The sequence below is a fragment of the Piliocolobus tephrosceles genome, chromosome 1 (assembly GCF_002776525.5).
Source record: "Piliocolobus tephrosceles isolate RC106 chromosome 1, ASM277652v3, whole genome shotgun sequence".
Classification (NCBI taxonomy): Eukaryota; Metazoa; Chordata; class Mammalia; order Primates; family Cercopithecidae; genus Piliocolobus; species Piliocolobus tephrosceles.
The window spans coordinates 18,430,304-18,445,955 of record NC_045434.1 but is presented as its reverse complement, the minus strand read 5'-3'; positions in this window follow the sequence as shown (position 1 = coordinate 18,445,955).

Below are 15,652 nucleotides of genomic sequence, written 5' to 3'. Positions count from 1 at the left end.
AGCTGGCCCCATCTGAAGCAAGGACCCTGCCTATTTGTCATCCCAGCTCCCTGAGACCTGGACTTAGGGACCCCCAGCTATCCCTGTTTTCTCAAGTGCAAAATGGGCGTCCAAATGATCCACTTTGCAGGTTGCTGGGCTGATGATACGAGGCAGCCGTGCAAATCCCCCAGCACAATGCCTGACATCTCCCCCAATCTCTTGACCATTACTGCTGCCATCAGTGAGGCTCCCACCCTCAATGTGGCCTCGCCTGAGCCTTAGGGAAGGGTGGCTTTCAGGAACCTGCGGTTCCTTCTGAAGAGGTGGTTGAGTTTGGGTTCCCTGCAAGTTGGGTATCTGAGTGAAGTAGTTTATGTGGGTGCTGATCCTGGAAGTATGAGGGAGAGAGCAGGGCAAGGAGATGGAGATGAGTGTGCTATCAAGATCATCACTGCAGACAAGGAGGGCAGGACCTCACCAGGTCCTCTGAGAAGGGTGCAGGATGCCTTGCAGTGCCGCTTTGAAGGGTGGGGCTGAGGCATTTATCCCTACACTCTTCACCATTAATGGTTGCTCCTGGGAGTCTGCATCTCCTGTCCTTCTCAGGTATCAGACTCAAGGGACATCAGTAAAGGTCCTGGGGTAGGCAGTGAAAGGACACAGGCTTGTGGCAAGTGCTAGTCACTGAAAGGGAGTTAAGTTCACATGGACTAGCCCATGAGACTGCAGTGAAATTCAGAGGTGGGCAGGAGGTGTGGCCCCCACCCTAGGGGCCTCTGCTCCAGGGAGTGAGACCAGAGAGTGAGGTAGTCACCACACTCATAGCGGCTGTGTATATGCATGTTTTAACTACTTTATTTTAGTGCATTTGCCTTATTTTGTTTTACAAAAGTAATATATGCTCATGGTAAAATTCAAATAATTCATAATGTTGACAAGTGAAAAGTAAATAAAAGATACCTTTCTTCTCTAAATCTTTATTTCCACTCTCCAGAAGTAACTTCATTTTACAGTTTCCCAAACTTCTTTCTCAGTATTCTATCCACATATAAGCACAAATGCCATTTCTACCTTTATTTTGTTTTACCCATCCCAACTATACATAACTGCTTTTTAAAATTTTTTCACAAAATAACATCCCCCAGAGATAGGTAGATGTAAGTCTAGCCTGTTCTTCTTAACAGATGAATAATAATCATTGCGTGGTTGTACCATAATGTACAATTGTCTCCTATTGGTGGACTTGTAGGTTGTTTCCAGGCCTTGCTATCATAAACAGTACTGCAAGGACCACGTGCGTACATGTATCTTTTGCACGCTGCTTCAAATATATCTGCAGAGTAAAATCCTTGAAGTGCTTCATCAAAGCTACATTCATGTAAAATTTTGACAGAGATTGCTAAATTGCTCTCCAAACACACTGCATCAGTTCACACTCCCACCAACCGACAAGAGTGTGGGTTTCCTCTCATCCTGCCATGCTCAGAATTATCCAGTGTTTAAATCTTTGCTAATTGTTGTGCAAAAAAAAATTATATCTGGTTGCTTCAATTCTTCATTAGTGAGGAACAACATCTTTCCATGTAGCTACTGACGATTGCATTTCTTTTAAGGAAATCACTTTTGTCTATATTTCTGTGGGGTGGTTCATATTTTTCTTATTGATTTGGAAGAGTTCTTCATGTGCCGATAGAGTTTTAATGATTGAATCACCAGAGTGAGAATTCTTTTTGGGCTCCTTATGTCAGATTTCCCCTGACCTGGTTAATCATCTGAATCATCTGGAAAGGTTCATAAAGTACGCATTCCTGGACCCCATCGCAGATTTCCTGATTCGGTTTGTCTGCAGTGGAGCCAAATATCTGCATCCCTGTTTTTTTTAAAGCTCCCTAGGTGATTCTGGTGACCAGAATCCTTAGTGGCTGGCTTAAGGACAGCGGAATTTACCACTTTCAGGCTCCCCTTTGTGTAAGACAGGTTCCCATCTCCTTAGGGCAAGTGCAAAGAGCCTGCAGTATCAGGTGTCTGCTACTTTCTCACAAGGTTTAGGGGACAAAGAGAGCAGAGACTGAAATCAGGGCCAGGTTGAGCATGGTTGACTCTGACTCACTAGGCCTTAACCCCTTCTCCCCGACAGGTAAGCATTGCCCAAAACCAAGAGAGGCAGCTAGCCTCCTGCTTCAGACCTCCCAAAAGGGAAATAACAGGTTGCTTGCTCAGGGTCGTTCAGGATGTGGCTCACCTTTTTTGTTTGGCTAGGTTGTTTGCTTAAGGCACCTGTTGCTGGCCCTGGTCGTCTGTTAGTGGATTGGTCTCTTTCAGGGCGAGTGCTGTGAGCTTCTTCCCATCCCCCACCCAGAGCCAAGTTCAGCCTCCAAGATGAGGCTGAGTATTCTGGGAGTTGAGAGCAGAGCTTCTTTCCTTGAACAAAGCAGGGAATCCTCTTTGTGGTCCCATGTCATCATCATTCTCTTTGGCATCCCTCCCATGTGGATGTGACTTGCAAAATTGGATTAAAGTCGGCTCTTTGTAACTCAGAATTCACTTTTCCATGGAGACTCTGTTTGGATGGAAGTGAACTGCCAGTGTGGTCAGTGAAAGTCCACTTCACCAGTGAGGTGGAGGGTGGATACAAGTCCCAAGGGTGCCCTCCCTCTCCCTGGCTCTGTCCTCAGCCAAGCATGGGGGTGCCCCTCACCTTCCTCAACCACAGCAGTGGCCTGGAAGGCAGGACAGGGGAGCCTCCATTGTAGAAAATTCTTTATAAATATTCATTATAAATTGGACAACTTTAAGTTATACAAGTTGGGGACCTCTGATATTGCAAAATTGTTCTGCTTTACTGTCCAAAGAACACCAGGCAAGCTTGGCCTATTTTTAAAAAGGAAGAGAAAGAAGAATAGATCAAGTTTAAGTTCATAAATAAAACTGATTTATAGATTTAAAATCCACTTCTTAGAAACTCTGGCATTAAAACAAATTTACAACTGGCTGCAGCCTGTAAAATCTGTTTCTTACTTTCCCCCAAAAGAGCTTGATTTAAACTCATTCCTTCCCAAACCCTTCCAAATACTCAATTCTGAACACTCCGGATTACCCAGACTCTCTCAGCGTAATGGTGCTGGGTTCGTTGCCTGATGCACAGTGAGTCAATTTACTGAGACACTGAGGTTTGCAGCAGAGAAAGAGTTGAAGTAGGGTACCTGAACGAGGAGATGGGAGGAAACCTCAATTCCAACTCCCCGGCAGGTGTAGGGATGGGTTTTTTCAGGGGTCCAGAGGGTTAAAGGAGTAGGATGTGGAGGTGGTTGATTGGTTGATAAGTGAAGGGGGACATTGATGGTGAAAACACATTTCTGTGCTGAGTCAGTTCTTTGGTGGGGGTCCTCAGACCAGTTGGCGTCAATCGTTCTGCCAGAATTCAGAATCTGAAGAACACCTTAAGCAATTCTCCAGTATAAAAGTCCAGCGTCAGAAATTCTATCTATAGGAATGGCAGGGAGCAGGTGGCCAGTGCTACATAGCTCTTGGTTAGTTAGCAGCTGCGGGGAAGGAGGTTGAAGGGCACCAGTGCTCCCTGGTCAATGCTTAACTATAATTCTGCCTAAAGCCTGGCTTGCAATTCTCGTTAACCCCGTGAGGGCAGTTTCGTCAGTCCCATGGACCCCTGCTCAGTTAGATTGTCACATTTTCCCTAAAGCGGTGAGTTACAAGATTGGCTGCAAGCAACCCTCTACCCCAAATTGCCCAATGGTGATTTCTTTTTCTTCCCATGACTTTGCCACTTGCACTGACCTTCAAGGATTGTCCCTCTTGGAGGAGGTCAGGGATGGTGACTCATAGGATCATGGCTTTCTTTTTTATCGTGTGTGTGTGTGTGTGTGTGTGTGTGTGTGTGTGTGTGTGTATAAAATGACTTAATATATATAATGACTTTATATATATAAAGTTACTTTGGGTTAGAAAGAAAAGGGGAAGAAAAGGCAGCCCTTCTTCCAAGATGGTGAAGGCAGAGATGACAACAGAGAGTCTCTACACCAAAACCTCAGGGTACCTGCATTGCAGCTATGAAAGTTCAATTATCCATTTAGTTGTCTAGACTCACACTGTAAGGGCAGAGCTTTATTTATTCCTGTCCTCCCTTCCAACCCTCCCTATCCTCCACCCCTGCTTCGTTTTTCTCCATTGCATGTGTCATTATATAGTACACTAAATATTTTATTTATTTATAAACTTCATAAAAGCAGGCATTAAACATTTTTTTAATACACCACTATATTTCTAGCATGTAAAACCATTGCTGGCACATTTCAAATGCTTAATAAATATTTGTTGAATGAATGAACATTGAGAATATTGCTTAAACCCTATATAGGTTTGTTTTATACAGTGAACGTCTCTGTAGATTTACTCCTGTGTTTACTAATTTCCTTCTTCACCCTCCTTCCTTGCAGCCCACTCTTTCCTTCTGGGTTCAGTCTCCTTACTCTTGAAATATACACTTAGTAGTTCTTTCAGTGCGGTTCTGCTGGCCGAAAATTATTTTAATCCTTGTTTGTATGAAAATACATTTGTTTTCCTTTGATTCTTGAATAATGTTTACATTGACATAGAATTCTAGGATATCATTTATTTTGAAATGAAATTCCAGTGTATCCTACTTTCTGTTCTTGCTTTTGAGAACTGTAATGTCAATCTAGTAGCATTTACTTTTTATGCCATCTTTTTCTCTGTGGTCTTTTAATATCTTTATTTTGAGTATTCTATAGGTACACTGATGAATCTACATGTGGGTTTACTTTTATTAATGTTGCTTGGGATGCATTGCACTTCATGAATCTGAAGATTTGTGTCTGAAGTCCATTCTAGAAAGTTCTTAGCCATTTTCCTTCAAATATAATCTTCTCCCTTTCTCTCTATTCTGTACTGGAACTTCAATTAATAGATAAGGTAGATTCTCATCAGTTTCAGTAGTTATGTTCCATAAAGCCACCTCAAATATTGAATCAAGGAATACAGAAACGTGCTCCTGGTGGCAATATAGGGTTAGATTTCTACAAATCTCCAGTGACAACATTTTCACCAACCGATCAATCCATAGCCTTGTTCTATGTGTGTTTTTGTTTTGACTGCACAGTCATGAGCTACATAATGACATTTCAGTCAATGATGGACTATATATATGACAGTGTCCCATAACATTATAATAGAGCTGAGAAATTAAATTCCTATTGCTCCATGACATCACCCTGAGCAATTGCTACTGAGGAGTTGTTGGAGCTGAAACAGGAACACGTATCTGAAGAAGAGTCAAGTAAAAGGAATCAATAGAAGAACAAGAAGGAAAACACCCACAAAAATTCAGTGAAGGCTTTAGCATAAGCTTTTGCAGTCCTCAACAAGCTCCTTAAAAAGTTGAAAACATTATCCCCAACACTGAAAAGTTTTCATTAGTAGACAGGAATGTTCATGGTGCATTATCTTCTTACAAGCAAATCTATGATTAAGAAAGAAAGAAAGAAACCAAGCAAATCACCATGGCCATATATGTCTGAAAAGCATGACATCCCAATAAAAGCCTCAGGCAGGTCCTCCAGGAAATATTCCAAAAGAAGGCCTTGTTACCATAGGAGATAGTATTATGTTACTGCCCCTGAAGAGCTTCCAGTGGGACAAGATGTGGAGGTGGAGTGCAGGGATATTGATGATCCTCACCTTGTGTGGGTCTAAGCTAATGTGTGTGTCTGTCTTAGTTTTTTTGTTGTTGTTTTTGTGTGTGTGTGTGTGAGACAGTCTCGCCCTGTTGCCCTGGCTGGAGTACAGTGGCACGATCTCAGTTCACTGCAACCTCTACTTTCTGGGTTCAAGCGATTCTCCTGCCTCAGCCTTCCAAGTAGCTGGGACTACAGGTGCCTGCCCCCATGTCCGGCTAATTTTTGTATTTTTAGTAGAGATGGAGTTTCACCATGTTGGCCAGGCTCATCTCGAACTTCTGAGCTCAGGTTATTCACCTGCCTCAGCCTCCCAAAGTGCTGAGATTACAGGCGGGAGCCACTGCGTCCGGCCCAATTTTTAACATAATTTTTTAAAAGTTTTTAAACATTTTAAATAGAAATAATCTTATAGAATAAGTATATAAAAGATTTTGTACAACTGTACAATGTGTTTGTGTTTTAAGTTGTGTTATTACAAAAGATTCAAAAAGTTTAAAAATTTTGAAAGTTTCCAAAGTAAAAAAAGTTACAGTAAGCTGAGGTTAATTTATTATTGAAGAAAGAAAAATTTTTTAAATATAAATTTAGTGTAGCCTAAGTGTACAGGGTGTGTATAGTCTACGGTAGTGTGTGATAGTGTCCTGGGTCTTCCCATTCACTCACCACTCACTCACAGACTCACACAGGGCAACTTTCAGTCCCACAAGCTCCATTCATGGTAAGTGCACTAGACAGTGTACAATTTTTCATCTTTTATAACCATATTTTTAAAGTACTTTCCCGTGTTTAGATACACAAATATTTATCATGGTGTTACAGTTGCCTACAGTGTTCAGTACAGTCATGCTATGCAGATTTGGAGCCTGGGAGCGATAGACTGTACCATATAGCCTAGGTATGTAATAGGCTACACCGTCTAGCTTGGTGTAAGTACACTCTGCTGTTCATACAACAAAATCATCTAAAAGCACATTTCTCCGAATGTATCTTCATCATTAAGCGATGCACAACTGTGTTTTTTATGTTATTTTTTATTTTTTAACACTGAATTCAGAGCCAATGGTACTACACCTTATGCATAAAAGAAGGTTCTCTAACATGTATTTTCTCCGTAAGGCACATCACAGCCTTGCAGTGCATAGGAACGCTGGACGGCACTTCAGCACTATCCTTGGAGGCCATTTCAACAGCAAAGTCGCAAACAAAAAGCACAGAAATGTGGAAAGCATGGCATTAAACACACCACCACAAGAACACTTGTTTGCAGCCTGAGAACTGAAACAAGAAGGCAGATCATTACCTCATTCCACCTCAGCTAGAAGCTTCTCATCCGGCCACTGAGATTTTTCACCACTCTGTGCATGGCTGCTAATGACTGTGAAAGTACCCCGAGTAATTAATCCTGGGGTTACAAATCAATTTTAGCAAGTAGTCAAATGAGCAATATGGAATCTGCGAGTAACGAAGGATGACTATCACTATTTGTTTTTGCCACTGAAGAGTGTCCTTACTTTCTTAAAATCTTAACTATGCATTTCAAAAAATCAGTTGTTACATATTGATCATTACTTCTAGGGATTCGACAAACAAGAACGTTTTCAGGTTATCTAAACCAGAATAGTGCCGGAAAAGAAAGTCCTTGATACAAGTGAGAAATGAATAAATGAGTTGGTAGTTTATGGGTAGAGGGTGTCTTGATTTTGCTGTACCTATTTCTTTTTTCTTTTTTTCCTTTTTTATTTATTTAATCATTTATTATTTGAGACTGGGTCACATTCTGTTGCTCAGGCTGGAGTGGAGTGGCGTGATTATGGCTCACTGCAGTCTTGAACTCCTGTGCTCAAGCAATCTTCCCACCTCAGCCTCCCGAGTGGCTAGGACCACAGGCATCACCACACCCAGCTAATTTTTGTATCTTTTGTAGAAATGGGGTTTCGCCATGTTGCCTATGCTGGTCTCGAATTCCTGGGCTCACACAATCCACCTGCCTTGGCCTCCCAAAGTGCTGGGATTACGCATGAGCCACCATGCCCAGTCTTTTTTTTAGAAAAAAACATCAAAAAATTTTTTAAATTGACAAATAATTTTTTAACTTTTATTTTAGGTTTGGGGGTACATGTGAAGGTTTGTTACACATGAAAACTCATTTCACAGGGATTTGTTGTACAGACTGTTTCATCACCCAGGCAGAAAGCCCAGTACCCAGTAGTTATTTTTTTCTGCTCCTCTCCCTCCTCCCACCCTCCACCCTCAAGTAGACCCCAGTGTCTGTCATTTCCTTTTTTGTGTTCATAAGTTATCATCATTTAGCTCCCACTTAGAAGGGAGAACATGAGGTGTTTGGTTTTCTGTTTCTCTGTTAGTTTGGTAAGGATAATGGCCTCCAGCTCCATCCGTGTTCCTGCAAAAGTTAGAATCTCATTCTCTTTTATGGCTGCATAGTACTCCATGGTGTCTATATAACACACTTTCTTTATCCAGTCTGTCATTAATGGACATTTAGGTAGATTCCATGTCTTTGCTTTCATGAATAGTGCTGCAATGAACATAAACGTGCATGGGTCTTTATGGAAGAATGATTTTTATTCCTCTGGGTATATACCCAGTAATGAAATTACTGAGTTGAATGGTACTTCTGCCTCTAGGTCTTTGAGGAATTGCCATACTGTCTTCCACAATAGCTGAACTAATTTCCCTCCCAGCAACGGTGTAAAAGTGTTCAATTTTCTCCACAACCTCACCAGCATATGTTGTCTTTTGACTTTTTAATAATAGCAATTCTGATTGGTTTAAGGTATCTCACTGTGGTTTCAATTTACATTTCTCTAATGATCAGTGATATTGAGCTTTTCTTCATATGCTTGTGGGCTGCGTGGATGTCTTCTTTTAAGAAGTATCTGTTCATGCATTTTGCCTACTTTTTAATAGGGTTGTTTTTCTCTTATAAATTTGTTTAAGTTCCTTATAGACGCTGGATATTAACCTTTGTCAGGTGCATAGTTTCCCAATATTTTCTCCCATTTTGTAGGTTATCTGTTTACTCTGTTGATAGTTTCTTTTGCTGTGCAGAAGCTCCTAAATTTAATTAGATTCCACTTCTCAATTTTTGCTTTTGTTGCAATTGCATTTGCTGTATCTTTTTCATGAAATCTTGCCCACTCCTATGTCCAGAATGGTGTTGCCTAGTTTGTCCTTCAGGGTTTTTATAGTTTTGGGTTTTACATTTAAATCTTTAATCCATCTTGAGTTGATTTTCTTATATGATGTAAGGAAGGGTCCAGCTCCAATCTTCTGCATATGGCTAGCCAGTTATCCCAGCACCATTTATTGAATAGGGAGTCTTTTCCCCATTGCTTGTCTTTGTCAGCTTTGTCGAAGATCAGATGGTTGTAGGCGTGCGGCCTTATTTCTGGGCTCTCTATTCTGTTCCATTGGTCTATGTGCCTGTTTTTGTACCAGTACCATGCTGTTTTGGTTTAATTGACAAATAATAATTGTACATATTCATGGGAGTACATAGTGATGTTTCGATACAATCAATGTATAGTGATTGATCAAGGTAATTAGCATACCCATCACCTAAAACAGTTATCATTTCTTTGTTTGGGGAACATACAAAATTATAGCTAGATAGGAGAAATAAGTTCTGGTGTTCTATACCACTGTCGGATGACTACGGTTAATACATGGTTTCAAATTGCTAGAAACAGGACATTGTACTTTGTACATGTTTCTTAACAAGCAGCACAGAAAAGTGTCTTGCAAGTCATGTGAGCCCAGTGATAAAATAATTGCAGTCCAGTCCCCCAACTCTTCGGGTTGCATCCATACCTCAGTCCTGCATGAATTTCAACAGATGTTTGTGGAGCATTTACTGTATGCCAGGTGCTGAACTAGGAACTAGGAAAACAAAGGTGGAAAGAAATGCGCTGCACCCTCAGGGTCTTCACAGCCTAGCTGCCAACTTGTCATGAAGACAAAGGTGAACCAAATCACTTGGGGAGCAAGAAGCATGAGCAATTTACTCAATTACACTGGGGGAAGCTTAGCAGCATGTGTCACATGTGAACTTGGTGCATCAAGGCAAGTGTTCAACACCTACTTTGTGCCAGATGCTCTCCTGGGCCTGCGGACATATTGTTAAACCAGGCAGGCAAGGTATCTACCTCCAAGATGCTTCTGGTCCAACGGGCGACCAGTAGGCATGATCCATGTAGGAACTGCCGTGTCAGAAGTATCTTCACATCTCTTGGCTCTAGTATCTCCTGGGCCTTCTGCAGCTTGCTTCACCTCTGCCACCGCCATGGCCAGCTGGACCCTCTTAGGCCCATGTAGTTCTGCTCCTGGGGCTGACCTGTCACCTGTCCTGAGAATGTGGATCTCTGTCCTCTGGGTGACAACCAGTCACATGCTCTGAGTGGATGTCTCCTGTAGACATTTCCAGACTTTAGTTAAAATGCCACCATGCTGGTCTTGACATCTGACTTCCAAGGGGTGAGATAACAAAACTCATGGAGTGAAGGAGAGCAGGAGAGGAGACACATGCCCTCTGCCTCCCTGTGATTGTTCTCTGCAGTCAGCTCAGGGCATCCTGTCCAAGCTGTGCCAGATGGTGAGTGGACGCTCCTGCCCAGTGACCAGCTGTGTCCCTCAAAGCACATGAGGAAGCAGGAGCCAGCAGAGCAGCTCATCACCATGCACAGTGACTCCTCCCTCCCCACCACGCAGGTCAGACCTCCTGAATAAAGCACTGGCACTAGATCCTTGCATCATTTTGTTTTGTAGGGAACCACAGCTCACATGACAGTTATAACTTATGAGGCGTTCTTTGAAAGAAATCAATGGAAAGCCTTTCCCTGACGATTGCCTTCCCCAAGGAGATGCTATCTAGGCTGAGCCTTGAAGGAGAAGAGGATGTCACCAAGAGTCCTAGCAAGGTTGAAGAGCTCTTCTAATGCTGGAGGTGTGTGTTCAAAGATCCAGAGGATCGAGCAGCCTGGTAGGCTCCTGGAACCATCAAGCCAGTGTGACTGGAGCAGGGAGAAGATGCCCGGTGGTCTTGCTGTCCTTGGTGTGCTGGTAAGGGTAGGGTGAAATGAGACCAGGCAAGGCCTCCAGTGTCCGGAGCCATGAGGCCCGGAGTTAGCCCACTTCTGTTGCTTGATCTCCGCAAAGCGGAGACAAAATGGCACATTTCCGGGTTCTTCATTATAACCTGTTCCCACGTGCGCCTAAACCTTTCCCGCGCGCCCAAACCTTTCCCGTGCGCCCAAACCTTTCCCGCGCGCGCAGACCTTTTCGCGCCCAGAAAGATATGCAGCCTAGGGCGCAGGTGCGATCCTGCGCCCGGGAAAATTACAAACCCACGGCGCATGCGCAATTGTAATTTGAGAAGACCGGCCCCCCATCACCGCCCTGGCCCAACCTCTTCCCCTGCCAGCCTATATAAGGCATTGCACCACCATTATTAAACGAGACTTGATCAGGCTATTTGTCTTGTCTCCATTTCTCGTGTTTTCTTGTCTCCTCCATTCCCACTCCCCCTTCCACTCCCCGTTCGACTGTCCCGCGGGTCGGGACACCCCAGTACCCAACTTGTTCACTAGAATCCCACCTTATTGTGGATCTTCCTACTCTTTACCCCAACCCACCCCGCATCCCTCCATAAACGTTCTATGACCTTTGTCCAACTGCTTGCTTGCTCTCTGATTTCCAGTGTAAATTCATCCAGGTTAGTTTCTTGTTGGATACAATTGTGTTACTATAACATCTAATTCCAGAAGACACAGCCATCATTTCATTCAAAGAGTACATATTTATTAAATACATGGTGCAAGAGGGCTGTATTATAGGATACAAGGCAATAGAAGACATTCCAGGAAAAAGCCATTGAATTCAAAGGAGCAACCTCAATGGGAGAATATGAGTCATTGGAGCAGATACTTTGGAGGAAAACAGCCACATACCCACACATGCTGAGTCTGCCCCACTAACCTCTGTGCCCTGCATTCTTCCAAGGCCCAGGCTTGTCCCCTGGTTGTTATGGATTTTCCATATCTTACTTATCTCTTTTATTTAAAAAACAAAACCAAACTCTGTAGACTCTTGATTTTGTTTCTAGACAACTTGGACCAAAAGTTGACTACCTAGTTTGGGTATCGAGAGGTCTCCTGTCTTTTCTTCTTGTTCAGGTCATGAATAGCCTCTTGGCCCTGCAGAGAGATTTGGATTTTATATTGACCCATGTTAGAATAGACTATGTTGCAGGAGAGAGTGATGAGGTCTCAAAGGAAGCAGGTGCAGCGTAGATAAAAGGAAGGTGACTTTGTAATCACATGTATGATGGAAGCATTCATTAAAATATAAAAATATTGGCTGGGCACGGTGGCTCACGCCTGTAATCCCAGCACTTTGGGAGGCTGAGCCAGGTGAATCACGAGGTCAGGAGTTCGAGACCAGCCTGGCCAACATGGCAAAACCCTGTCTTTACTAAAAATACAAAAATTAGCCGGGTGTGGTAGCACATGTCTGTACTATTCCAGCTACTTGGGAGGCTGAAGTAAAGAATCACTTGAACCTGGGAGGCAGAGGCTGCAGTGAGCTAAGCACTCCAGCTTGGGTGACAGAGACCCTCTCTTAAAAAAAAAAAAAAGAAAAAAAAGAAACTACATTAAAATAAATCACCTGGCCTCAAGCATTCTCTTACAGCAACACAAAATGGGCTAAATACTTAGAGAAGAGGATACTGATTGAGGTTCAAGTGCCTGAGAGACATTTGATTGAAGATTTAGTAAGCAATGAGCAATTTGGGCCTTGCGTTCTGTAAGAAGGTTCCAGGTAATACACTGAGGTTTGGAAAATTGTAAGAAAATAGATGGTAGCTGGGGTCATGAAAGTAGACAAAAAAAAAAAAAAAAAAAAAAAAAAAAATCAAAAAATCAAAACTGCATTGGATTTAACAACTGGAGGGCACCAAGAACCTTGGGTAGGATCATTTTAGAGGAATGTCCAAAGGCAGAGTGCTATGGGCTGGTGAGAAGCAGATGTGGACCGAGCAAGAGCAAAGAACAGCGGATGTGGTCACTTTTCCATCTGGAAAGTGGAGAGGAAGGGAAGGAAGGGGAGAGCACATGCTACCGGCAGACTAACAGGATCAGAGGGTTATTTTCCACTGATATTGGAGAGATTTCTCTAGCATAGGGCAGAGTTTTCTTCTTTTCTACTATGCCCTGGGGATGTACTGAACCCATCCTCATGCCAAGCAAGGATAATAAAAAAGGAGTCTTTGATAAAATAGAGAGAAATGCAGGCTCAATGAATAAAATTACACTACAGATATGAAGGAAAGAAAACTTGGTTTGTCTTGCAGCTGTTTTCTTTTGGGGCTGGACAATGAGGGGCCGTTTTCCTCTGTTGCCTCCCTCCCTCCTGCTTATCAACTGGCAGGAAGGGGAGGAGGTGGCCATACCAGGGCAGGGCAGGAGGAATAATCCACAGCTCAGGCTCCCAAGGCGGCAAGAGAGAGGGGTCAGAGCTAGATCGGGGGACACCGTGCCCTGAGGCAGGAGAGAAGTAGACCCAGTCGGGGGCTGGTTGGTTTGGGGAGCCAAGGGAAGGAGGATATTGCTTGCAAACGGGCTCTTTTTTCTTAATGGAGTAAGGGGCAAGGCAGCTCTGTGAAGGAAGCAGAAGGAGGTTTGAGAAACATGATGAAGTCTGGAAATACTGATGGGAAAGTGCTAGAGGAATGATTGCAAACAGGAAGAGCAGACCCTTAAAAATCTGATGAGGCACTGTTTCATTTTAGCTTGAGTCCTTTTCCCCAGCAGTGCACAGTGGCACTGGGATGAAGCCTTTGTCCCCCAGGCAGGGCAGGTGCAGAGCAGATATGAAGGGAGGTGAGGGCAAAAAGGACAGGGTAGAGAAGCATGGCTTCAATAATGGATCATGTGGGGAGAAGGAAGAGGCTGGTGGAGGAAGGGGAGAGGCTGGGCAAGCATGGACCACACATGGGTGAGAGCTTGAAAAGGGAAAACTGGAATCAAAGCCTGAGAGAAGCCAGAATCTAAAACTTCCCCTCTCACTCTAATTTCCATAAAATGTTCTTATGGTAGAAGTTTCTGGAATTTTCAGTTTAGTGTCTGGGCAATCCATGTAATTGCTTCATTTACAACTTTGTGGAGACATGCTGAAATTTGGGGATTAATGTCTTGAATTTCAGCATCCTCACAAACTAAAGATTTAGCTATTTCCTGTAAAATTTCCCTCCTTTGTTGAGTTCCTCCATGGAGACAGGAGATCAATTCTGCTTCACTTGCCTTAGGGATGATAACGATCAGGTGTGAACCAGACCTGGCATTTAAAAAGTCAGTGATGGATGAAAGTTGGAAGGTTAGGGCCCTCAGCAGCCATTTCTAGCAACATCCCCATTCAGCCTTGGGTGGGAGGAGTTAGTGAGTTGAGTGGGGGTTGCCAGGGAGGTGAAGTCAATACTATCAAAATTCCAGAGTGGGATTTTAAATTTACATATGCCTACTACTTTAGTCTATTCAGGCTGTTATAACAAAATATCATAGACTGGGCAGCTTATCAACAACAGATATTTCTTACTGGAGGCTGAGAAGCCCTAGATCAAGGTGCCAGCAGATTCAGTGTCTGGTGAGGACCACTTCCCGACTCATGGCTGGTACCTTCTTTCTGTGTCTTCACCTGGTGGAAGAGACAAAAGAGCTCTCTGAGGTCCCTTTTATAAGGGCACTCATCCCACCCACCAGGGCTCCACCCTCATGTCCTAATAAACACCCGAAGATCTCACCTCCTAATACCGTCACGGATATGGTTTAGATGTTTTGCCCCCTCCAACTCTCATGCTGAAATGTGACCTCCAATGTGGGACATGGGCCTCATGGGAGATGTCTGGGTCATGACGGCGGATCCCTCATGAATGGCTGGGTGCTGTCCCCACAGCAATGAGTGAATTCTCACTCTATGAGTTTATGTGAGATCTGGTTGCTTACAAGAGGCTGGCACCTCCCTTCTCTCTTTCCCTTCCCTCTTGCTCTCTCTCTCTCTCTCTCTCTCGCCATGTGATATATTAGCTCCTCTTCCCCTTCCACTATGATTTACAATCTTGACTTCCTGAAGCCTCACCAGCAGCAGATGCTGTACTATACTTTCTATACAGCCTACAGAACTGTGAGCCAAATAAGCCCCTTTGCTTTATAAATTACCTAGGTATTCTTTATAACAGTGCAAATGGACTAATACAATGACCTTGGGGGGTAGAATTTCAACATGTGACGTTTGGGGGCACATGAACATTCAGTCCATACACTTACCCTTCCATTTTCCCCAGGAGGCTGATGTACCTATCTGCTAACACCCACCTTCCAGGTGAGGACCACAGCTCTAATCCCAAAACATTCAGTTTATAAGTGAATGAACCGAGATTCAGTCAGACCAAGTGACTTCCCAAATCCTATGACCAGCCAGTAAGAGAGCAGCAATAGAAACCAGGCCACCAGATTCTCTGCCAGCCTCAGGCCATCTCTACCATCATACAATTCATACAACCAACCTTCTACCCAGCAGTAAGTGGGGAGGATGAAGAAATAATAAAGGCTTGGGTTTGTACTCATCTTCCTTGCACACTCAGAACACATTGGAAGCAAGTGTGATTAAAGCCCCTCCTCCACATCACTGACTCCTTGATTGCAGGTGACACTTACTGGCCCAGCCATCCATCAGGGCCTTGTGTTTTGCCTCACAACAAAGTGGCTCCCCTACGAACCTCTCCCAGGATGGATGCATTTTATTCCCAGGAATCTTCTCCATCCTAAGAGGCTTTGAACAGTCAAAGGCTTCAGGGAGCTCGGAACAGGACTTCCCTGCATGTAAAGGAACTGCGGATCATAGAGGCAGGGACCAGGTTTGAGCCAGCCATGTCCTTTTGTAAT